The sequence below is a fragment of the Gopherus flavomarginatus genome, chromosome 5 (assembly GCF_025201925.1).
Source record: "Gopherus flavomarginatus isolate rGopFla2 chromosome 5, rGopFla2.mat.asm, whole genome shotgun sequence".
Lineage (NCBI taxonomy): Eukaryota > Metazoa > Chordata > Testudines > Testudinidae > Gopherus > Gopherus flavomarginatus.
In genome coordinates this window covers 60,540,612-60,566,123 of record NC_066621.1, presented here as the reverse complement: position 1 = coordinate 60,566,123, position 25,512 = coordinate 60,540,612, and the positions used below count along the sequence as shown (strand labels likewise).

General features: G+C 40.9%; 2 protein-coding genes and 1 long non-coding RNA gene across 8 annotated transcripts in view; 2 read left to right on the top strand and 1 right to left on the bottom strand.

Moving 5' to 3' along the window:
• Positions 1-25,512, bottom strand: part of LOC127052012 (uncharacterized) — a 584,770-nt gene that overhangs the window by 73,673 nt on the left and 485,585 nt on the right. The gene's annotated exons all lie outside the window — the stretch shown is intronic.
• Positions 1-25,512, top strand: part of SBF2 (SET binding factor 2) — a 588,450-nt gene that overhangs the window by 123,807 nt on the left and 439,131 nt on the right. The window lies entirely within an intron of this gene.
• On the top strand, positions 5,777-7,543 carry LOC127052035 (uncharacterized). Its single transcript, XR_007774669.1, has 2 exons — positions 5,777-6,449; positions 6,530-7,543. It is a non-coding gene; the product is annotated as an uncharacterized LOC127052035 (long non-coding RNA).

The following is a 25,512-nucleotide window of genomic DNA, read 5'->3' as shown; positions in this document are numbered from 1 at the left end:
ACCTCCCTACTCCTACTTGATATTTCCCTGATTATACATCCAAAGATTGTGTTCGCCCTGTTACCTGTAGCATTGCACTGGGACCTCATGTTCAGCTGGATATTCACCAGGTCCTTTTCAGAGCCAGTGCTTTTAATATGCAGTTCTCAATCCTGTAAGTATGACCGGCTGCGTAATTTTGCAGTTGGCTGTATTAAAAACATATGTTTAAATTTCCCTCCCTCTTATCTTTCTACATTACGCTTTCTCTTTTCCAGTATGAGAGAAACTTTTTGCCTTTCTCCTTCTCCCCCTCTTTGCTGTTCTGTCTCATATACATTTAGAAGTTTACCTGCTTCAGCTGAACAGAGAGGGGAATTGCCTTTACTGATCTAGAACTTGAAATTTATGAGTACAAGTGGCAGAGCTGATGGACTGTAGTCAGTCAAGGTACAGATTTGCATAATCACTGTACAGTTACTGAGAAATAACAATTCAGTTATTATGCAAGTAAGAGACTCATAGCCAATCAGTACAGGGAATTGTGTAGCTAAGAGAGCTGAACAAATATATCCCTGTATTCTGGTTACTGGGTTAATTCCATATCAGTATAATTCTCCATTATCAGATGATTAAGAGAGAGGGTTACCTTGATGTCTTCAATATTTCCATAAATATATGGAACTATACCTATCTCATAGAACTGGAAGGGACCTTGAAAGTTCATTGAGTCCAGTCCCCTGCCTTCCCTAGCAGGACCAAGTACTGTCTGACTTTTTTTTTTTTTTTTTTGCCTCTGATCCATAAATGACCCCCTCAAGGATTGAACTCACAACCCTGGGTTTAGCAGGCCAATGCTCAAACCACTGAGCTATCTCCCCCCAACCCCCCAAATTTTGCCAATATTTATTTAATTTTCTAAAACAATTCACAAGTTTTTAACGGTATGTCTACACTATGAAATTAGGTTGATTTCGTAGAAGTTGATTTAAAAAAATCAATTGTATACAGTCGCTTCTCTATGTCCCCACTAAACGGCAGAGTGCATCCTCACTACCATGGCATCGACTCATGGAGTGGTGCATTGTGGGAAGCTATCCCACAGTCTCCGCTGCCCATTGGAATTCTGGATTAAGCTCGCAAAGCCTGATGGGGCAAAGACATTGTCACGGGTGGTTTTGGGTATATGTTGTCAGTCTCCCCTCCCTCCCTCTGTGAAAGCCTTTTTTCCTGGGTTACCTATGCAGATGCCATAGCACGGCAAGCATGGAACCTGCTCAGCTCACTGCTGCTGTTGTGAGCATTATAAACACCTTGCGCGTTATCCTGCAGTATGTGCAGAACCCAGCTAAGAGACGACAGCACGAGAACAGACGTTCCTGAAAGCACAGACATTCCTGAAAGCACGGGATGTGGCAGTTGGGACATCAGGGTTACAGCGGGGCTGGTTGATACAGTGGAACGTCGATTCTGGGCCTGGCAAACAAACACAGACTGGTGGGACCGCATAGTGTTGCAGGTATGGGATGATTCCCAGTGGCTGCGAAACTTTCACATGCATAAGGTCACTTTCCTGGAACTCTGAGTTGCTTTCCCCTACCCTGGAATACCAAGATGAGAGCTGCCCTGACAGTTGAGAAGCCAGTGGCGATAGCCCTGTGGAAGCTAGCAGTGCCTGACTGCTACCGTTCAGTCAGAAATCAATTTGGAGTGGGAAAATCTACTGTGGGGACTGCTGTGATTCAAGTAGCCAATGCAATCACTGACGTTCTGCTATCAAGGATAGTGACTCTGGGAAATGTGCAGGTCATAGTGGATAGCTTTGCTGCAAAGGGTTTCCCTCACTGTGATGGGGTGATAGATGGAATGCATATCCCTATCGTGGCACTGGACCACCTTGCCAACCAGTACATAAACCGCAAGGGGTACTTCTCAATAGTGCTGCAAGCACTGGTGGATCACAAGGGACGTTTCACTGACATCAGCGGGATGGCTGGTAAAGGTGCATGACGCTCGCATCTTCAGAAACTCCAGGCTGTTTGAGAAGCTGCAAGAAGGGACTTACTTCTCAGACCAGAAAATTACTGTTGGGGATGTTGAAATGCCAATAGTTATCCTTGGAGACCCAGCCTACCCCTTGCTTCCATGACTCATGAAGCCATACACAGGCAGCCTGGACAGTAATAAAGAGCGGTTCAACTATAGGCTGAGCAAGTGCAGAATGGTGGTATAATGTGCCCTTGGACATTTAAAGGTTCGCTGGTGCTTTTTGCTCACTAGGTTAGACCTCAGCACAACCAATATTCCCATTGTTATTACTGCTTGCTGTGTGCTCCATAGTATCTGTGAGCGTAAGGGGGAGATTTTTATGGCTTGGCAGTTGAGGCAAATAGCCTGGCTATTAGAAAAGCGCAGATAGGTGTGCTGCACATCAGAGAGGCTTTGAAAACCAGTTTCATGACTGGCCACACTATAGTGTGACAGTTGTGTATTTTTCTCTTTGATGCAAACCTGCCCCTTTGTTGATTTTAATTCTCTGTAAGCCAGCCACCCTCCCCTCTTTGATCACAGCTGGCAAAGGAAATAAAGTCACTATTGTTTTGAAACCATGCATTTTTTCATTATTAATTAAAAAAAAAAAAGGAAGATCATAGAATCATAGACTATTAGGGTTGGAAGGGACCTCAGGAGGTCATCTAGTCCAACCCCCTGCTCCAAGCAGGACCAATCCCCAGATTTTTACCCCAGTTCCCTTAATGGCCCCCTCAGGGATTGAACTCACAACCCTGGGTTTAGTAGGCCAATGCTCAAACCCCTGAGCTATCCCTCCCCCCAGATAACTGATAAGGTAGCCTGGGTGAGGTGGGAGAGGAGGAAAGGAGGGAAGGACAAGGCCACATTGCTTATTGTAGCCACACTACAAATCAAAACTGTTAGAATGACTGCTTCCTGTTGCTTGGGCCATTCTCTAGAGCCTGCCCCCCTGCATTCTTGGGCGTCTGGATGAGGAGGATATGGAACTTGAGGAGGAGGGCAGGCGGTTGTACAGTGGAGGCAGCGGCGGTGTGTGCTCTTGTTGGCTTTCCTGCAGCTCCACCAGACGCCTGAGCATGTCCGTTTGCTCCCCCATTAGCCTCAGCATTGCATCCTGCCTCTTCTCATCACGGGCACTTAGTGCTTTCCTGGACTCTGCCACTGAATGCCTCCATGCATTCAGCTGTACCCTATCAGTGTGGGAGGATAGCATGAGCTCAGAAAACATGTCATTGCGAGTGTGGTTTTTTTGCCTTCTAATGCGATAACCTCAGGGATGGAGATGATGGAGGAGCATAGAAACATTTGTACCTGCGGGGGGATAAAAATGGAGAGTAAAATTTAAGGTGATATATTTCTGAGAACAAAAGGGAGATTCTTTCACAGTGAATCAAGTAATTCACAGTAGACAGCACATATGCTTTAGGTACAAGGTTGCATTTTGCCTTTTATATTGAGTGCCTGTCGGTATGGTGACACATCACACACGGCTGGGCAACAGAATTCAGTTTCCAGGCAACCATAGTAAACCAAAAGGTATGCGGGTTTGGCTTCTAATGCCTTCGTAACATGTGGGAATGTTTTCAAACTGCATCATCCTTCTTTCCCATAGCAAGCAATGCTGGTTGGGTTTGCCATTTAAAAGGAGGGGCTGCAGTTTTCAGGCGGATGTGCAGCACACACCTCCCCCCACCCTCTGCGTGGCTATTTGGGATGATCCCTTCACCCTTCCCCCCTGCCATGTGGCTGTTCTCAGGAATGATCCCTTTTAGCCAAGCACAAACAGCCCAGCATGAATGTGGTCCTTTCACTGTTCCCTTACAAAAATTCCCTTATTTCAGCCAGGTGACTGTGAATGATACCACTCTCCCGAGGCTAACACAGAAAGATATAGACCGAATGTTGCTTGAATGCGACCAAACCCAGGACCATTCGCTGACATGCTTTGTGCTGCAGTGATTCAAGATTACTTGCTACTGGCTTGGTGTGGTAAAGTAGCCTACTGTGGAGGACGAAATAAGGCAGCCCTCCCCAGAAACCTTCTGCAAAGGCTTTCAGAGTACCTCCAGGAGAGCTTCATGGAGATGTCCCTGGAGGATTCCCGCTCCATCCCCAGACATGTTAATAGACTTTTCCGGTAGCTGTACTGGCTGTGAATACATCCCAAGTCTTCAGGGCAAATCAGACTTTAAACACTGTTGTTTTTGAACTCTGTACTGTAGTTACAAATGTGCACTCACCAGAGGTGCCTTCTCTGGCTTCAGGGTTGGAGATCCTGCCTTGGGAGGGTATTGGCTCCAGGGTGATGAAAAGGTCCTGGCTGCCAGGGAGAATGGATTCACTGCTTGCCCGCTGCGCGTTCTCCTCCTCTTCCTCATCCACAAAATCCTCCTCCGTGTTGCGTGAGACTTCCCCCTTGCAAGTGTCCACGGACAGTGGTGGGGTAGTGGTACAGTCCCCCCCTAGAATGCCATGCAGTTGATCATAGAAGTGGCATATGTGGAGCTCTGACCCAGAGCGACCGTTTGCTTCCTTTGTCTTTTGGTAGGCTTGCCTGAGCTCCTTGATTGTCACGCGGCACTGCTGAGTGTCCTTGTTGTAGCCTCTATTCATCATGCCCTGTGTGATTTTGGCATATATATTAGCATTTCTTCTTTTTAATCTGAGTTCTGTCTGCACAGATTCTTCTTCCCATACAGCAATCAGATCCAGCGTCTCCCGTTTGCTCCATGCTGGAGCTCGTTTGCTATTCTTGGGGGACTGCATGGTCACCTGTGCTGCTGAGCTCGGCACTCTGACCAAACAGGAAACGAAATTCGAAAGTTCCCGGGGATTTTCCTGTGTACCTGGCTAGTGCATTGGAGTTGAAAGTGCTGTCCAGAGAGGTCACATTGGAGCACTCTGGAATAGCTCCCGGAGGCCAATAACATCAATTTGGAACCGCACTACCCCAAATTCGACCCAGCAAGGTTGATTTTAGTGCTACTCTCCTTACCACGGATGAGTACAGAAGTCGATATTAAGAGCCCTTTAAGTTGATGGAACGGGATTGCTTGTGTGGACTCATTCATTGTAAAATTGACCTAATGCGGCTAAATTAAACCTAACCTTGTAGTGTAGATCAGGGCTAAGAACCACCATTGACTATTCCTTATTTTACCAATATAGTTACAGCCGGCACCATTGTAACATGCTGCTTTTGAGGTCATGTTAATACAACTAAGAAAATGTTTTCCTTGGTTCACTGGTGATAGTCAAGAGCACTTAGTCTCAATGGTCTGTTTCTGCAATGTGTCAAATTTAAGTATCTTTCAATGGTGTAACTATAACCCACTATTTTTGAATGTAGTAGATGATATTCTCTGAGAACATATTTTCTGTGTCTTGTAAAAGTCACACTGTCAGAAAAATATTTTCATAGATGTGATCCAAGAATCTAGTCTAATGATTACTTGGCTTGAGCATAAATTGTATTGAATTCATGAGAATACAATACAGTAAAAGCAGTCTAGTCTGCAAACACAGTACATATGGGGGGAAAAAAGACTTCTCGTTTAAATCAGATTTTTATAGTTCTCAATATTTGAAAATTTTCTAGGGACGATTCTGCAGTCTGTCTTGGCCATTATTTACATAGGTAGTCAGCTGCTGGAGGGTCATGAGTGCTGCTGGTGATTTTGGATTATTTTAATACGGATACCTTATTTATTCAGGATAATAATATCATTTATCTAAACTCCAAATATCTTTTGAGGTGTCAAAAGATATTTGGAGTTTAGATAAATGTCCAGAAGTCTGAAAACTTCTCCACATTTTTGGAAGCCCTTTATGAGGCTCAGCATCCTTCCATCCTTCACAAAATGCTTTATTTGAACTTTCTCTCTATAGCTGTAGCTGTCTTCTTGGGGTGCGGACTTCATTAGTGTGTTAGGGTGATAACATGAGGTTCCCCTTTTGAAGAGTATAGGGCTCTTTCTCTCTCATCTGACATTATGAAAGGGGGAACGATGTCGAGCTTTTCTCCTCCTCTTCCTACTTTTTTCTTCTCTCTGTAGACATTCCCTCTGTTTTCTGCCTTCTGAAATTCTCCCATTTCTCCCCCGTCTCATCTTTGCTTTCCATTTGTCTGTTTTTTCTGTTTTGATGCTGTTCTGTCATTGCCCTGCTCAGAGAGTGTTGATGCCCGTGATGTGGCTATGTTAACTCTGGCTGACTCTGCTCTTCTCCCTCTCCTGCCTTAGCTGCTCCACTAATGTCTGGGTATGGAGAGTGGCTGAGGAAGGGAGGAGTATACATTCAACCATGGACTTTCTACTTACTCTGCATAGTGATCAACCTTTTTTCTTCCTCTTATATTTTTCTTTTTAAATAAATCCTTAGACAATCCAAGATTCTTGTTGGGAATGAAACAGCTAGGACAGAAAATATAATTTCAAGTAAGTCTTGGCCAAAAGAGGTTAGATAGCAACTGTGGAATAGTGACAAACAAATACATTTTTCTTTGCATTTATTGCAGGAATTGTTACTGACATAACTGTGACAGATGAGAGAAGCGTGGAAAATTCAGAAGTCTGTTATATTGAGAGATGCAGATGCTATAGTCAAAAGGATTATTTCATAAGCATGTTTATCTTTTAAATGTTATAAATATCCTTGTGAGCTAGGGATTGTATTCTAGCTCCATGGGGGGAAGGTTACCGAGTTTCCCCCAACAGCTAAAATCATTGGTGAACCCCTGCAAATTCCTGGACAGATAAACAATTCAAAAGCAGTACCACCCCCTAGGAGAATTGCATATACAGGTTCAGATAGGGTTCAAAAGGCTAAGAGACAAAGAAAGGGTGTTTGGTATAATGGGTCATCACAAACTGACTCAGAGTCCCTCATGGTCCAGAAACTGACATGAGACTGTAACCCAAGAGGCCAAAAACCCTACTGAAAGGGTTTGAAGCACCTGGAAGCTGCCAGTGTGGCTCTGTGGAAGATGAGTGACACTTGGTAAGCTTAGCAACCAGGTAGAATGTTTATTGTTTTATTTATATGTTTTCTTTTTAATGCTTTTGTACTAAATAAACGTACTGTGCTTTGTGAAATCTGGTAACCACCCTTGGGAGAGAACCACCCACCCAGCCACCCTTGGGAGAGAACAGAATAGCAGGCTCTAGTTATTGAGGTCATACCTGTTGGTATAGTCACAGTGAATTTCAGGGGAACTACAAGCCTAAATCTCTGGTCTGGAAGAAGGGGGATGCAAATTCCTGCTCACAGAGAGGTGATGGCTTGAGGCCAGAGACCTCTAAACATAAACTATGCAAGGGGTCAGAGGTGCATTTAGCCCTGGAACTGTGACAGTAACGGAAAAAGTATAGGTTGGATGAATTAGGTAAGTAGTAACAGGTTTAGGAATATTGTGTTTAGGGTAGAATGAAAAGTCTTTTTCCTGTAGATACTAGACATAGTAGCTTGATCTTGTAATTTCGGAATTACAAGGTAGACTGATTTTTGTAGCAGTAAAACTCTTGAAAATGTCTCTTTTGGGTTTGTCACTTGTATAAATTTGTCTGATAGGGAAAGCTTGTGTCTCACAATGTGATTTTGCAATGTGACTATGTGGGTTCTGAAAGTTTTTTAAGGATTTGTTGATGTAATTAGGGTGGTTGACAACTCTAATCTTTTCGAAGTGTTTATGAGTGAAACTAATTTTCTTGTAATGTTTTGGAAAAAACCTAAAAGAAAAGCTGATATACAATTATTTTTATTGTGACATAATGTAGTCCCCTCTTCACTAGCCTATTAAATTAAGTATTTAAATGAAAGAAATAGTGACTAGAACATCAAGCATTTGTATAGAGGCTTGAGCAAAAAGGCTACAAATCAGGGGAACTGAGTTATTTTCCTAATTGTCTCATTAATGTGCTGTGTGATCTTTGGTGAGATGTTTAACTTTTTTGTGCATAAGTTTCTTCCATCCGGAAAACAGAAAATTACTTTCTCAGTTTTGTAAACGACTTAAACATCTGTGTGTGAAAAGTGCTGTATAAGTACAAAAGTGTATATAAAGAAAACAAAAGTTAGGCATATGACAATGACATATAAAAAGAGCTAAGCTTGAAAAAGATTACCTCTTCTGAAGGCTAAAATAATTGAGAAGTGATTGGCTTTTTACTGGAACACCTTTTGCACAACCATACTTGGGTGTCCATTGAAAGAGAAAGGCAAGTTAACTCATATCTTGATTATTAAAGCCATCTTCAGGCCTCTGATCTTTAAGCTGGCATCGAAGTGATGGAAATATTTGTGCTTTTTACTATCTAACATTGCTGTAGCACTCAGAGGCCACCGTCAGGATTGGGATACATTATGGTCTGTGCTAGTATAGTCCACTCCAAACAGTTTATATATTATGAAGTATAATGATATTTATATTTTATTGAGGAAAATTAGTGAGACTTCTATCAGGCTTTCAGGAGAAAAAGACAAGGATTGCTAAAACACTTTAAAACACAGACACATGCACAGCCATAGACATGAACATATCCAAAGCCCTACATACAGGGGAGGGAGAAGGCCGAGTTTGTTGCACCTCTTTATTTTTTAATACAGACACTCCCTGATTTATGCAAGTGTTCCATAACTTGGATTTTGCATAAGTCGGAAACGTATCTCCGACCATTACACCAAAAAACAAAACAAAAAAAACAAAGCCCTCCTATTTCTAGCTTACAGAACTTTTTCCATAAGCTCGGATTTGCGTATGTCGGGTTTACATAACTCGGGGAGCGTCTGTAGTGGCCATGACCTAACTGTATGGATGCTCCTGCTTCTATTTGTGTATTGAAGGAAGGGAAGGTTCCTCCCTCCCCTCCTCAAAGTCCTCTGAATTGTCCCCACAGGCAATGCCTTTTCTTTTTACATTTGATCATGAAACAAAGATTTGGCCTTAACTCAACAAACACTATATTCTGGTTAATCTTTTGATGTATATCTAATAATAAAGTAAAAATGGAGTATATGTATTGTACTTTAACACACCAGTTTTGGTAAACTAAGTGGTGATAATTGTTTGATGAAAGGTTAGTTGATATTTAGAGAGTTCTACTGGAAGAAATTTTATTTACTATGAAGCATTTCTATGTAATTTTCTGCTTAATTAATGAAGAATAATGAAACATAGTACTGGGTTCTGTTTTTTTTACTCAAGTAAAAAAGATATGTTTGTTTTTAAATATCACTGTTGTTCAGCAAAGGAAAATTCAGTTGATAGTATTTAGAAATAAATAAAATGGAAAAATAAAGTAGGCTTGGCACAATCACTCTTCTTTGAACTCATTATAGTTATTTTTGTCAGTTTTTTTAACATAATAGGCCAATGAGATACCCACAGACAGCCACACAAATTAATCAGAGTTAATTTTATTGACAAAGTACAAGAATAATATTGCAAAGTCATTCTGTGGCCCTCTTTAATGTTACATGATGATAAACCTGGAGATGCATAAATGCAATACAGTGTAACTTTTTGCTTTTGTTTACTCCATTGCTTTGATTTATATTTTATACTATATTTCCCATTGTCACCTACTCATTGAAAGAGAAAATATATTGTTTTTGGAAAAAATACATTTTGTTTGTGAGAAGTAACCAAGACTTTACATTTTTTTTAAATGATGTGATGTAGGTATTTTGTAGAGACATATCGTTTTGAAAAATACATTTTTTTTTGCCTTTCTCCCATGGCTATTCTTTAAGTGGTTGCTTTGAATAACTTCTAATAATCCAAAATCACTGAAATGCAGTCCAGCTTCCTAATCCATATTGCACGATCCACTGAAATAGGCATTTGAGTTAAGTGTTTCTCATAATGTAATATTATATTAGGGTACTGAAGAAAATGGGGAATACTTGTATTAGTGTTTTAAATACTGTAAATATTAGGTTAAGTAGTACTAGAGTATTTTTTCCTCCAAAAAACATTAATTGCTTGGAAATTCTAAAGGATTTGGGTTTTTGTTTTTGAACTGTTTCTAAAGAAACAATGTCATTTCTGCTTGGACACTAGTGACCATCTGTAAGATAACAGTTTTTGAACTGTTTCTAAAGAAACAATGTCATTTCTGCTTGGACACTAGTGACCATCTGAACTTTTCTTCTTAAATCAGCTAATTTTCTTTTTAAAAATATGCCTTTGTATATATGCTTATCAGTGTCTCTTCTGACCTTTTATCTTGAATACTGAACACATTGATTGATGATGGCTTTGATCAAAAAACACAGCGCAGGATTGGACAAGGGATTCTACAGAGGCACTAAATTCACAAAAGCAGTTGAAGGAGGAGTTTTCAAGGAATTGCCAGATTACAAGCTGATAACTCTACTGATGCAGCATCAGAAGAAATTTTACTTCATTTAATTACCAATAAAGAATGGGAACCACAAAGCCATCTTCCTGCTCCATACAAATTTGGGATAATTATGGTAGTTGATTGAAAATGTAGAGATACAACCTTCCTGAGAATTCAGTCAAGTGTCTTTGAGGTTGATGAGTATGGAAGAATTTTGAATTTCTACAATGCTCTTTAGTAGGGTTGCCGATTTCGGTTGGATGTATTTCTGGAGATTTCATCACATGACATAATCTTTAATTAAAGATTAATATTTATTTCCTGAAGACTCCAGGCCAATCCTGGAGAGATGACAACGATACTCTTTACGTGTATGATTGCTGCTTCTTCCTTAACAAGGTTTAACTAGTATGCTGAACATCCATGCATCAGTTTGGAATGATTACACTGGTGGAGGTCTCATCTTTTTAATTTTGTTTTTGTTGTCTGAACAAATGGCAAGGACTTCTTGTCATACTTTCCTCTGCATGGGATATACCTTAATTATTCCTGAACAAATCCTGTTTTAAGTCACTCTCTTGCCTCAGTACAAAGAGAGGGAATAGAATAATTTGAACTGGAAAGGTTGTCTGTTACTGAGCCAAACGGTAGGGCTATATCTAATTTTGTCAAGAAATGGAGATTGTAACACTTGGGTACTATTTATCACACCAAAAGTTTTTTCTTATTTTTAGGTAAATAAATATTTCAGACAAAACAATGGTGCTCTCTGATTTCTAATTTATATTTAGAATTTTAGTTAAACCATTACAGTCAACAAATGGATTTAAAGGCACACTAGAAGTCTCTACTAAATACACAGATTTCAATTAAAATATACAATAATGTAGGTATTTTTCACATATTCGTGCTACAAATGTTATTTTTCTGGAGGAAAGCCTATTTAGTGCTTGAACAAAATGTTCTTTTTTTCCAAATGATCCATTAAGCTAAACCATTTCAAGTTTGAACGTCCAAAATAAACTATAAAAACCAGCTATTCAGAGGTTGAATGAAGGACAACAGTTTAAACAGCTTTAAAGATCAGCTGAATTCTGATTGTCATCCAAACTTGGTAAATTAAAAATGTGAAACTTATTAGGATTGAAGAGTTAGAGCTATCATGAAGGTGACGTCTTTGGTACATCATCCAGGAAACTCAGGTTTGGGAACAATATTGTTTTTGCAGTTCTTGGTCTAGTGTAACATGTCAGCAGTGAAGAAGCAGCACTGGCAGTTCTTTGAAGGGAAAGGATAAGATTACGCTTTTTTAACATGTTCTGGTAACTATCTTGAGGGCAGCATTGATCTTGGAAGAAACTGTCAGTAACTACAGAACAGAAAATTATATCACAATGTGTGAAGGAGATAAAAGATAAAAAGGATAGGACTATAGACAGGAAAACTGATGAGACGTAAAGGGTGAATGATAACCTAGTTTTATGTATATACTTTAATATATTTAATATAACTCAATTATATATTATATCTTTAGCAAATAGTATGAATTAGATTGATGGTCGGAGGGAAAGGAATTATGCCCACACTTCCTCTCCCATCCGTAATATTTTCCTTATCTTTGTACTTTATTTTGTACATAACCTAAAATTTAACTTTCTTGGCTATATTACAGCATTTTAGTACACATAGACAATGTAAATAGTGACCCTGCCCAAAATGGTGTTATATGTTATCTTTCATATACTGATGATTGAAACTGATTAAACTGAGCCCAAAAGTAATACCCGCAGAACTTTACTAGGTTTAATTCTTTCTATGCAAAAAGAAATGTGAAGATCTGAGTTAAACTTGAAATCCAATGTTTTATAGACAATCTGAATGGCTTAGCCAGAAAATATATACTGCAGTGAATAATTGTGCTTTGTGTGAGGGATGAACTAGCTGACCTAACAGGTCTTTTCCATTCCTCTTTTTGGTATTTTATGAAACACAGTAACAGAAATTTAAAAATGGGAAAGACCTATGCCTGTTTCATAAGAGGGTCCTAATACTTTGAGTTTGAAAATGTCTGTTAGGTCATCTTGTGTGTTACCAATAATATTTTTCCCTTTTCCTTGCCCAGTCTAGTTTTAAATGATGGACCAATATGTAAAGAATTATGTAATAAGTTTACACTTTACTGAGCAAAAGGAACTATTCCAAGATGATCTGGAGAGCCACTCACTTAGGAAAGTTGGTGACGCTAATTCAGCTTTCATTTTCAGCTATTGTTGCTGTCATAGTTTTACTAATTGGCACAAATTTGTTTAACGTTGTATCTTAATTTGCAACAGTTCATCATCCATCTCCTAGTCCATCAATACTGAAACTTTGTCACCACCTTGAGGTATGTTCCTTGTTTAAAAGATTTTACCAGTCTCTGCTAGAAAAGGGTTTGGACATTATACAGTGTCATCATGGTGTTGAGCTATATATAAATGTGATTGGAAAGTTTATTTAAATTGTTTCTACTTTTATATATACTCTGTTTTCTTTAATGTACATTTAGTACATTTATATAGCAGATATATTGGACCAAATTCAGCCAGGACTTATACTCTGTGAATACTGGTTGAAGTCAAAAGGGTTTGAGTTAAGAGCAGAATTTCTCTATATGTGCAATGAATTATATGTTTTCTGGGCCTGAAGAATGCATGAAAAAGGCCATGAAATCTCTGAGGAATGAATGATACATACCTCTGCTAAAATGTCCTATCAAGTAGATATTTTATATAGTAGACATATTGGACCAAATTCTAACCTAATTATGCATCTGAAATCTCTCATGTTACTTATAAGGGAAATAGGGAAATTTCCCCTTCTTATTTACTCCCCTAGTCATCCACCTTAAGTGGTGCATGGAATTTAACCACACATGCTGTTTGTAGTTGAATGTAGAAATTATAAAATGTGAACCCCCTGCAAATGATTGGGAAAAGTCTTGAAAACCTCCCTCCCTCCCTTCCTGAATAATATATTCTGTGTACTTAAGAACGTTACTCACTACTACTAGCATGATGGTTTCTCCATTTGGCAAGCGATTTGTTTTAACAAAACTGAAAACAAGGTATAGAATAAAAATCGCCAATATTATACATCTGAGTTGACTTTTTTCATTTATTTCAAAGAGCAGTAAAAAATTTGCAGTGTTCTTTTCAGGTTTTCCAGACCCTCATTTGGATTACTCATAAGGTAAAGTTGGAAATGCTTTTTATTTCAACACCTCAGCATCAGCAGATCATCATCAACACAGTGCCTTGCAAAATTCCAGAGTGCTTTGCCTTTGGCTCTGACTATGACAAATCCATATTTTGTTTTTCTGTGTTATGAAACTTCAAAACTTTCAAAATAAAACATAATACAGAGAGAGTGTGCTAATCTTAAAAATAGGAAATTTACATTGGTCCAGTAAGAACTCAGTTCAACAGATCACTGAAGCATATGCCTAAGCTTCATGGACGTGCAATTGCTTTGTTGAAAAGGAATGGATTTAAGCACATACTTAAGTGCTTTGCTGAATCAAGGCCTCCAGTTTTGAAAAGAAGGATGCAGTCTGCACCCACATAAACCAAAGTCAAAGACAGCTTCATGCCATTGCAATGGAATATATTGCATTTTGTACACTTTAAAATATCTTTAAAATGAAATTACATTTTAATATCATCGTCATCATCATCATCTGGCATTTAGGGCAGTGATGAAGCTCCTCCACTCCTGTCTGCTTCTGGCAAGTCTTGCAGTGGTTTCCCAGCTCTGCCCCAGGTTTTCAGCTCGGCTTCCACAGCTCTTCGCCATGTTGTTTTCAGTTGTTGGCAGAAAAAGAATAATCTAAGTAGATGATAACATTAGAAAATCTCATTCAACTCTCTTTGCTGTTTTTTTTTTAAACTCTGGATGATAATAGGTGTCCGTGTGTGTCTGTGTAATTTATATTCAATTTATTTCCTTAACCATGTGGTCACATTTTTTTTTATCTTGCAGTGTAAAAAATAAAAATCTTATTTACATTTGTAATGGGTACCTTTGATCAAATGCTGCTGTTACACTTATGTAAATATGTTGTTAGCTTTAGTGGAGTTACTCCAACAGGAGTGACTTGTGTTAAAATTTGACCCTCTAAATCTGTGGGACTGGCATCTGTTAAATAAAATAAATGATCACTGAAGCAATATAAAGCAGTTTAGTATTAGGAAAGTTGCAAGACAACCAGTTGACTGTTCTTGCTTGTAGAAGGAACTTTTAAAAGGAGAGTGTGTAGACAGGACGAGTTAGCTTTGCTCATCTCTGCATATTTTTATCATTTATAAGCAGATTTTAACTCTGCTTCTTACCTTCCCAGATGGTGTCATTTGTTAGGGATCAAAGAAGGAGGCTTTGATGCCTAATGTTATACTGGGTACTCATTTTTGTCCTTGAGCTAACTCAGTTGAATTGCATGGCATCTGCATGACTAATTTGAGAAATGAATGAGAATTCATATAATGAGTCAATCACACATTGAAATAGAAGCTTATTCTAAATTTAATCTAGGTGCAGGTATATATGTGTACTGTAGGGAAAAATAACTGGGTGTAATTATACTACAGTCACGGACTTGTAATCTGCAGTTAGATCAAGTGTGTGCAAGTACAAAAATGCACATGTTTCTAGACAAGTTCAATAATTTAGGTGATATCATTGTTTAATAAATACCTTAAAAGGTAAAGCATTAATATATTACAACACTAGGAAGAATGCTGATGTGATATTGTAGAAAGAAGATTTAGTAGCCGTTAACTTTCTAATTGGATTTATTTGAGCGAGTCCTTCTTTATGAACAAATTTTTAAAGATCGCTATTTTACAGACAAGTTTGTTCAGTCTCTGAGGAAACTCCCTTCCCAAATTTTACCCAGTTATAAAAAATGGAAATAAATATAGTTAAGAGTTTTAAATAAATACATTGTGGGGAACACCCGTACATGTAAGTTTTTTTTTCTACATTGAAGTTGAAACCATGTGAAAATAGTAATGTTACAGCAGATTCTGTTGTATCTTAAACATGTTATAAGGCATTTGCTGCTACATAGTTTCAACTGAAGTGTTGAAAGAACCTTAGAAAATAGAGTTTAAAATGGTACCTTTTCATGAGGACAGTTCCTGTTTTATGTTTGCAGTTCATTTATCCTTGTATGTTTGTGTGTGTGTACGTAGGCACTGAACACTTTCCATTTACGTTGATGTCAATAGGAACTGCATGTGCTTAGCACTTCTCAAGAATTGATTAAGTGACTTAAACCATAAATGAAGAAGTAATGCTCCACAAAATGTACTTTGTTCTCTTATTGTGTCAATTGTGGTTTAGTTTAAATCAGGGATTCTCAAACTGTGGGTTGAGACCCCCTTTTAATGTGGTCATCAGGGCTGGTATTAGACTTGCTGGGGCCCAAGGCTGAAGCTGAAGCCCAAGCCTGCCACCTGGGCTGAAGCTGAAGCCCGAGCCTCACTGCCTGAGGATGAAGCTGAAGCCCAAGAGCTTAAGTGCTCAGGTTACATTCATAGAATCACAGAATTTCAAGGTTAGAAGGGACCTCAGGAGGTCATCTAGTCCAACCCCCTGCTCAAAGCAGGGCCAATCCCCAGGCAGATTTTTGCCCCAGATCCCTAAGTGTCCCCCTCAAGGATTGAACCACTGAGCTGTCCCTCCCCCTGAGTGGTGGGGCTTGGGCTTTGGACCCCCAACCCTGGGCAGTAAGCTCAGGCTTTGGTCGCCACGCATGGGGTCATGTAGTAATTTTTGTTGTCAGAAGGGGGTCACGGTGCAATGAAGTTTGAGAACCACAGGTTTAAATTATTTAGAATACTTCATAATATACTATTAAATGTAGTGTATTAAGTAAATATACTGAAGCATTTATGACCATGAAAACATCTTTCAGAAGAGCGATTCTCAACCAGAAGTCTGGGGACCCCTGGTGGACCACAAGCAGGTTTCAGGGTGTCTTCCAAAATAAGCCAGAGAGGGGCCAGTGTTAGACTTTCTGGGGTGCAGGGCAGAAAGCCAAAGCATGAGCAACTAAGCTTTGCGGGCCCTCTGTGGCATGGGGTTCTGGACAATTGTCCTGCTTGCTACTTCCTAATGCCGGCCCTGGCTTTTAATCTACTGGATATGCAGAAAAACAGTTCTGGTACAGGTGGGCTGTGGAATTTTTATAGCATGTTGATGGGGCCTCAGTAAGAAAAAGATTGAGAACCCCTGGTTTAGATCTTTCCTGAGAGATGAGGAAAAGCAGCAATGTTTTTGTACAGATTACAAAGTGTGCACTTAAGCAAAGTACAGATTAATGAGATTTTAATGTGTAATTGTGGTATATCTTATTTCCTATAGCATTCCTTTTTTCTTTTGTCTTACTTTGAAATATGAATAGACAGTACAAACTAGAAAAAGTCCCTTCACTTCTTTATGTGTTGCCTACTACTTATGGCATGTGTTCACTAGAAACAATGTTCCAAAAGCAGCCAGGATATTTGTTTTAGAAATGATATAAAGGATTACAGTACTGTAAGAAACCAACATGATATTCTGAATGATGCAATAGCTCTACAGTTGTTTTCTAATGCTGATATTCAGTCTTTTGCTTTAATGGCAGGGATCCTGTGCTTCAAATCAGGCAATGAAATAAACAAGCCTATAAACCATGTTGAACTGTAAAGACTAGAACACTCTCTTCCAATCGGTAGTGAAAATAATCACTTTCTTATGCACCATTATGGCAGTTTATATCTCAGACTTTGAGAATACGAATTTAAATTGCAGTAAGGATTGCAATACAACAGTTGCTACAAATAACACCTAGCATTAAAAGAACTGAAAGAAAATGATTTTAAACTCTGAATTTACTATATGGACTGAATTCTTACTCTTGAGACTGTTCCCTAGCACAGAACAGTCTGGAACTTCCCTAGTTATCAAAGATTTTTGGCCATTTGAGGTGCAGGCAGGCTAACCCCCTCAGGACAAACTTCAGGAGATACCACTTCAGGAGCCTCCATATGAGACTCCTTTCAGTTTGGTCTACATATTGGGTAGGAGTTGCCTTGAGGAAGATGCTTGATCCAGTATCTAAAGTTCAGCTTTGCGTCTCTCCTGTTAAAGTCTTAATTGGCTTTAAACATTCATTGTTGCTCATTGAAGAAGGAACTTTAAAGTCTTAATGGCATTTTTGAAAGATATATTTTTCTAGGTATATCACATTGCTTGTTCTACACTGTTTTGTGTCTAACAACTGCAGTGACTCACTGCCTCCCTGTTTTTGTCTGCAGCAGAAGGGAATTGTTGAATAAAGTATAGCATATATCCTTTGTATGCTAAGTAGTGAGTTGGTGCATGAAATCAGATTGGAATCAACAATTGACACTCATCCACTGAGGAATGATCTTATACCTCTTTCCTTCTGGACACATTTCCCTTTGGCTCTTGACAGTTGCTCCAATGTTTCTCACAACTTCACATCTTCCTGTTGTGGGTAGCCACTTCTCTGTTGTATAAAATTACCTTTTGCAGTCTGTGTGCTTGTTTGGTTTTTTGTTTTTATTAGGAAAAGATTGGAAAATATGTGAGTTTGTGGAGACTCCTTGTGCTTTTTAGTTTCACAGGGTAAAAGTCCAGAAAATATGATACTCTGAGAAAAGGGATAATTTACCTATAGTTCTACTTCTGTTATCTTTCATAGACTCAAATTTTAAAGCCAGTAGTTAATTTTTTTGAGCTAATCTTGCTTTCATTCTGAGCTAGGTCTACATTTAGAATGGGAGAAGCTCTGGGATGCTCTAGGAAAGGCCACTGAAGCATAAGCAGCGGGTCTCCTGTTGGGGCTGTCTCCAAGGGCTAGAGATCTCTAAGAGCTTGGGAAGCTGCAGCCTGTCTTGTGTTAGGGAACTGAGACCCAAGAGCAGGAATCCTGGTGATATGGGATCTTCAGAGAAGCAGCGTTACAAGTGAGTGATTATCTCTTCTCTATTTTTACAGTTCATTTGCCTTTGATTCTACACGCTCTGGATTTGGAGCTACTACTGGTATTGAGGTGTTTTTTGTATGACTCTATTGATTTAACTCAATAGGGGATTTCTCTGGAATGCAGACAGGAAGGAGGAAATGGCTGCAGATAGCCAACCATCAACTAACTCTCTTCAGAGTTGTAAGACAGTGTCAAAACCATTGTTTCTTAGGATTCTGGATCAGTCTCCTGCTCTGAGCTGACAAGATTGGTTTGGTTTGAAGAATGACGAAGAACCTGCCAAGAACAAAAGAAAACAAGAAACAAACAAAAAAGCTCTCTTGCAGAATTTAAAGGTACACTCTCTCCAGAAAGTGGGGTTACCAACTTTGGTTGGATGAATTCCAGGAGCTTTAATCATGTAATAGCTCTACTTAAAGAGAAATCTTTAATTATTGGAGACTCCAGGACAATCCTGGGGAGTTGGCAACCCTACCAGAGAGTGGCAGTAGGTCTCTGGGTGAAACGCAGATTCCTGCTGGGCGTGTTGGTAGAAGTTAGGCCTGCCTCTATGATATCATTAAATTAGTAGGTAAATTGTTTTTAAAATTGTAATTTTTCTCTGCAAGCTTTATTCCTACTCCTAAATAATACTTTTGTTTTAAAGAAGGCTGTTTTTTTCTGGTCCATCAGTGGGAGAAATGCAAAATTCCATCCTGGGATAAGCAAAGGCAGGAGGCGTGACACAATCTGAGAACCTAGAGAGAGAGAGAGGTATAGGAGGACACAGAGTGCTGTCAAAAACTCAGTTACATGGTTTTGCCTATATAGTCATTTCCCCTCTTGTTTGTGTGAGTCTCTCACACAGCCACAGAGAGGGAGATAAGAAACAAAATAGGAAAATTGTAACCATAATGGTGTGGACTTAGGGAGGTATATAGTATATATACTATATAGTACCTTGAAATTACTTTTTAACTCTCTCCTTTTTTTTTAAATGGACTGGATTTCAAGTTGATGATGATCCTTTAAACTTTGATGTGGGATTTTATATATACAGAGAGTAGGTAATCCATTTTCAGCTAAGGATTAAACACTAAACTTTTCTAGGCTATTAATGATACACTGCATGTAAGCAATTTATTTAAATGTTTCAGGAGCTGGTTTGTTGTTTCTTGGTTATTTCTATTGTAGTTAAGGGTAGGTGTTGGGGGGGTTGAGAGAGAGAGTGAGAGAGACTTTTTTGGTTTATTGAATCCATAGCTATTTATCTAGTTGTCAAAGAAATTAGAAGCTGTAATCTTCAAGGCCGTGTGAATGGGAGGAGGAGGAGAAATGAATAACTTGTTTCTTATCTAGTAGTCTATTGTCCTAAACATAAGATTATGAAAATTGAACCAGGGCAATATATGCAGTATGGGAATCCTGAAATGATTTACGTGGCAAGTGAATTCCTATGATTATGAATTAGTGTGAAATGTTTTCTAATAATTCAGGGAAAAGCAAATTAAGTGCAACTAAATTATGCTTTTATAAACTTGAATAATTTTATAAGTTATAAACAGTCTGTGTATGTGTGTGTGTTCTTATGGATTTTTCAGCACTCCTGTTATAAATCTTGAATGTCTTCTTTTAGGATTAACTATATTGCTACTTTAAATTTAATTGGTGTGAACTTTCATGTTTTTTTTAATCAGGCTTGATGCAGGTTTATTTGCAAGTTTCCCTTGAAATGGCTTATATCAATTAAACATTAAATTGTAGATTGACAAAAATATAAAATTCTTGTGGTGCTAAATCATATTTTCTTCCAGATAAAAGAATGCACTTGATAATATATTCTTCTTCGAGTTATTGCTCATGTGTATTCCAAAGTAGGTGTGGGTGCTCGCCACGTGCACTGGTGCTGGAAGTTTTTCCCCGTAGAGGGAGAGCATCTCCCGCGACCCCTGGAGTGGCGCCTGTCTGGTGCAGTATAAGGGGAGCTGTGTGCTCCCCCCACCTTCAGTTCCTCCTTTCTGCCATTGAAGGTGCGTTGGAACTGCTCAGCTCCAGCTTTGCTGCAGCTTGTCCCCAGAACTGTTCATTCAGTAGTACCAGTAGTCAGTTTAGTTTTCAGTTAAGTTTAGTTAGTTAGTGAGCCCAGGCCGGGGCATGCCCTGTGCCTCAGGATTTAAGTCATGTGGCTCCTGTAGGCATTCTTTGCCAAGAAGTGACTCGCACACAGATTGTCTGTGCTGCTTGGGAGAAACCCATATCAGCGAAAGGTGTAAGATCTGCAAGTCGTTCAAGCCCCAGACTTAAAAAGAAAGAGACATTAGACTCCAGGCCATCCTGATGGAGTCAGTGCTGGCCCTGACCCCAGCATGCTACTCTGATCCAGTACCTGGCACCGCGTTGTCGGTGCACAGAGACCCTCGGTACCCTCGACTAGTTGGCACTCCTCCCCTTCCACGGGGCGTGCCAAGAGGGCTGGAAAGACTCCCTCTTCACAACGGCACCGAGGGAAGTCTGGGACAGAGACTAGACCCATGTCGGGTAATCCTCAGTCCTCATCGGTCCCTAGGCCTCTGATTTGCGCGGAGTGGAGTAGTCCGCCCCTTTGGAGCAGGCCTTTCCGGATGTCCAGGTGCCATCTCCGCCCGAAGCCCTCAAGGCAGCTAAGGAGTCATGTCCATGCCAGTGTCAGGAGTACTGCCGATGTTGGCCCCACGCTCAAGAGGCAATCCACTGCTGGGATTGCCGTAGTCACTACTGGCTCGGTACTAGTCTTGGTCGGGGAACATTCCTGACACTGCTCACCGCCCAGTGACCGTTCAGGGCTCAGTCCATGTGGATCACCCTCAACGCCAGCCAGACTGCCTGGATGGGTGCCATCCGATCAGGACTCCTGGCACTGCTCGTCTTCACGGAGTGAATTCAGACGGGGCCATGGCAGACGTTGGCAATGGTCCTCACCTTGAAGGTGGTTTCCGCAGTCAGTTGCAGCATGACCATCAACACTGTCCCCACTCGGAATCCTGTTTAAAGTCTCCTCCATGGTACCGTAGCTCCTGGCGTCGATCGCCAGCTCCCCGCCATCGTGTGCCCGCCTGTCGAGATCTCTTGTGAAGCAACTACTACCATCAGTGCTGTTCTCCCGCCTTGAGGTCGCAGTCCCATGGTCGACTTAGATCCCGGCACCACCGCCACTCCCAGTCCGGAGGCAGCAGCTTGTCGTACGCCAGCCTGACCTCCACTCACAGTCACCCATCTACAGGCCAGGCTAGCCAGCCTGATTGGCCAGCCCCACCTGTGCCTCAGCAAGTGCAATGGCACCGTACATTGTGGCCAGCCCAGTGGTACCACTGGGCACTGTGGCCTCCAGTGCAGCCTCCGGTGGAGGCTCGCTTGGTGGCGGGGGCATTAGAAGGACCATCAGCATCCATCCCTAGACCTCCAAGAAAAGAGGTCAACAGGCCCCACTTCCTCAGTGTCGTGCCCGGAGTCCGACAAGGTAGTGGATCCTCCAGTGCCGGCTGACACCCAAAGCACTGCACCAACCTCCTCGCTCCACTGGGAGGAGCTGATTGCCGCCCCGCCCCTCTCCATCCTGCTGGAGGACTATCGGGCCCATCAAGACTTACTAAAAAGGGTGGCAGCGAGCCTCCATCTCTAAGCTGAGGAAATGGAAGAGCCTTCAGACTCCCTGTTCAATGTGCTGTCCCCCTCGGCACCAGGCACTGCAGTTTCTCCTCCCTTGGTTTTCACACCTCAACTGCTAGAAGAGGACCTCATCCTCCCTGATTGAACTAACCTTGTTATCTCTAGCCTGCTTCTTGCTTGCATATATATACCTGCCCCTGGAAATTTCCACTACATACATCCGACAAAATGGGTATTCACCCATGAGAGCTCATGCTCCACTATGTCTGTTAGTCTATAAGGTGCCACAGGACTCTTTGCTGCTTTTACCCAATATGTGTGTAGAATCACTGAAGTCTGAATTAAGGAAAGTTTCAGAAAGATATATCTCTGAGAAGTTTGCTTTCATGTGTCACTAAGTGTTTTAACTCAAAAATTCATTTCTATGTTAAAGGCAAATGGTGTGGGGATAACAGGATTTATGCTTATATTGATGACCTGCTAGTTAGTACATTGCCAAAGAAGAACACAGAATTCTATACAGATGTTGAGTCCTTCAAGTGACACAACTTTATTCTTTAGTGTTGTAATGGATTTTTTCCGGATCAGTTAAGAGTCTTTAGATGAAAACTTCTTGACTGCCTTGGAAGTAGTCAGGCTTTCAGAGGATCTTTTAAAGAGAGATTAGGGCTATGGCTACATTAGAGTTTACAGTGGTGCATCTGCATTGATGCCGTGCTGCTAGTGCAGATGTTCTGAGCCGATGGGAGAGAGCTGTCCGTTGGCTTAATTACTGCAACCCCCAGGAGCGGCGATAGCTATGTCAGCAGGAGAAGCTCTCCCATTGACATAGCACTGTCCACACCGGTGCCTAGGTCCGTATAATTTACGTCACTCGGGGGACTGGCTTATTCACAGCCCTGAGGGACATAATTTATACCAGTGTAAGCTAGGCTGTATACACAGCTTTATATGTTATGCATGCCAGGATAAACCTGCAAGAGTGTAGTTTTTGTTTGAGGACACCATGGTAGATGACACTGAAGACTTGTCTGCGTGTGGGTTTTTTTTTTTTTTTTACAAGGTAAGATTACAAGGTAATCTGGTTTGAAAATGCTTGTGTACAAATTATGCAATCCATCACTGTGCGCTGTCTCCTCATTTATCATGAAGTTTAGAGTCTTCTTGCAAAGTGGACAAAGTCTGCTTGGAATTTAATTCGTTTGATATATTGTTCGTGAGGATGCAGTTGCTGAGCACCGTTTTTTACGTGCTCCAAATGGTTATTCTACAGTGCTTTGTGACTTGACCATTACTAACCTGTCTATTGACTTGCATGATCTCCCATGCTGTGATATCAAGTTTCCAGGATGTTGCCTCCCTCCGTTTAAAAGCTGGCCTAGAGCTAGATTTTTTCCCACTTGCTCCTGGATCTCACTATATTAGCATTCTTAACAATCATGATAACACTCCAGAAGCCCCACAACATATCTCATGCAGCTGCTTGGGGTTGTGCTGTGAGCTTACATTTTATTTCCATCTGGGGAGAATTGTCAGTTCAGGAAGCTCTTGTGGCCAGCCACTGGAAGAAAGATCTTTTTTGAACATTGCAAAGCAGATGCCCATGAAGGATTACACCTGGGATGGTGAATAGTACCGAATAAAAAGAAAGCTGCTCAGGAGAAACTACATGGATACAAGAGAGAAAAGGAGGCAATCTGGCAATGGATATGTGACCTGGCCATTTTACGATGAACTGATAGGATATGGCACAATTATAACACAACCCATTGTAGATACCATTTGGAGCCTGCTGCTCGCACCTTCCACCTCACTGAAGATGACTGGCAAGACCTATTGGAGAATGGTGGAAAGGAGCAATCCCCTGGGAACCAAGAGAAGTCAGGACTCTGACTCCAGACACCTGGAAAACCAGCCCCAGTCTTGCCTGCTGCAACAGACTCCCAATTCCTGTCCTGCGTCAGATGAAACAGAAACCCAATGCCAGGACTGAAGAGTCAGATCTCTTGGAGGGAACTTAACCATGTATGTACCTATCTTTACAATTAATTAACATCATGCTATACTGACATTCTGGCTTCCTGTGGCTGCAGTTGTTGTAGGTGGATGTGAGCTAGGAGCCCTTCCAAGTATCCAGCCCTCAACTCTCTTCTTTCCTTGCTTGACCCATGCTATCTGTTGGGCCCTTTTATTTTTTTCCACAAATGACAGCTACTCTTCCTGGACAGTTGGCCTCTGTGGCATGCTAAAGCCACAACTACTGACAGTTTTTAGAACTGCAGCATGGAGGGCATTTGCCCATCTGCCTGTTTTTCTTTCCCATTCTCATATCATCCTGACCAGCAAAACCCCTCTTTTCCTCCCTTTTTGCCATCTCAAAATAGCAGCCTCCAGCATAGTGCAGTTGCAGTCTCTACCTTGCATCTCCTCCCGATGCAGATTTTTATAACAATAGCATTTATTTGTATGAAATTCAGCAGTTTGAGACATGGTTACAGGAAAAGAAGTTTTGTTATATGGATATAAATGGTAAAGGTACAAACAATACTGCAAAACCAAAATGGAAACATAATTCCACCCCACCCTACCCTTGCAACCTTCTGAACAGTATGTACAGCAGACAGAAATCCCAATGCACTTAGCACTGTTCTCACGCTCGGACCACTTAGCAGCTCTCAGGTTCCCCCCAAGACTGGGAAGAGTTGCAAGGAGGTGAAGTACCGTATCATTTTTAAAATATGCATATATTTGTCTGTTTGGAATATGAACAATAAGTCACTTTTTCCCCATTGTCCCACAGCCACAGATCTGCATCAGTCAAACCATCAAGGATGGGGTCTCTGTGTACTGTTGGGAGGCAGGCCAGCCATAGGGGATGAAGAAGGAAGACCCAGATGAGATGTTTGCAGAACTTTTGGCGGAGTCTCAGAGAAAAATCAGACTGGCTAGGAAGTGGAGGGAGTATATAAGGACCCAGAGAGAGTAAGAAATGCAGCTCTCACAGGAGATTGTGGCAGTGGCCAAGCACACTGTCCTAGTGACCAGAGACAGTGTGACAGTGGCCAATGACTACATCACCATTGCCAAGGAGAGCATGGAAAGAGAAGGAGATGCAGAGGCAACTTTTGGATGCTATCCTGAGCCAGAATGCTCTGCTCCAAAACATACTCCTGCTAGGCTAGCAGACCCTGCAGTCCTGTAATTTGTGACCTAGCCACAGGCCTTCGGCCCTTGGACAGTACTGGCTACTGAGATCAGCAGGAACTCCTCCGGCAGTGCTACGAGTGACTATTCCCTTTAAGAACTAACTTCTGGGCATCAAGAGCCCAGCACTTTTGAGCCCTGAAGCAATTTTGAGCTGAAGGACTTAACCCCAGAGCCCACTCAGACTAAAAGAGACAAGTATATAATTGGGAAGGTATATAGTTGCCTGGGACTTTAAACCCACCCTCACACACCCTATCTTGTTCTGTTTACACCTTTTGTTTACATCTTTTG